We start from the raw sequence: 675 nt of genomic DNA, 5'->3' as shown, positions 1-675 counted from the left end.
TTTTCATTCTAATTCCGTTGTTTTCATTCAAATTCTCTTCTTTTCATTTTAATTCCGCTGTTTTCATTCAAATTCCAGTGCTTTCATTCTAATGCTTTTGTTTTCATTGAAATTGCGTTCTTTTCATTCAAATTCCATTCTTTTCCTTTAAATTCGGTTGTTTTCATTCAAATTCTGTTGTTTTCATTCAAATTCTGTTGTTTTCATTCAAATTCTGTTGTTTTCATTCTAATTCTGTTGTTTTCATTCTAATTCTTTTCTTTTCATTCTAAATCCGTTGTTTTCATTCAAATGCTGTTGTTTTTATTCAAATGCTGTTCTTTTCATTCTAATTCTACTCTTTTTATTCAAATTCTTTTATTTTCATTCAAATTCTGTTCTTCTCATTATAATTCTTTTCTTTTCATTGTAATTCCGTTGTTTTCATTCAAATTCTGGTGCTTTCATTCAATTTTTTTTTCTTTTCATTCAAATTAAGTTCTTTTCATTCAAGTTCAGTTGTTTTCATTCTAATTCTATTGTTTGTTCTCAAATTCTTTTCTTTTCATTCAAATTATGTTGTTTTTATTCAAATGCTGTTCTTCTCATTCTAATTCTACTCCTTTTATTGAAATTCTGTTGTTTTCATTCAAATTTTGTTCTTTTCATTTTAATTCCGTTGTTTTCATTCAAATT

Source organism: Haplochromis burtoni, unplaced genomic scaffold (assembly GCF_018398535.1).
Source record: "Haplochromis burtoni strain Fernald_Lab_line unplaced genomic scaffold, NCSU_Asbu1 Contig_61, whole genome shotgun sequence".
Lineage (NCBI taxonomy): Eukaryota > Metazoa > Chordata > Actinopteri > Cichliformes > Cichlidae > Haplochromis > Haplochromis burtoni.
The sequence above is the reverse complement of the archived record's forward strand: the minus strand, read 5'-3'. Positions refer to the sequence as shown.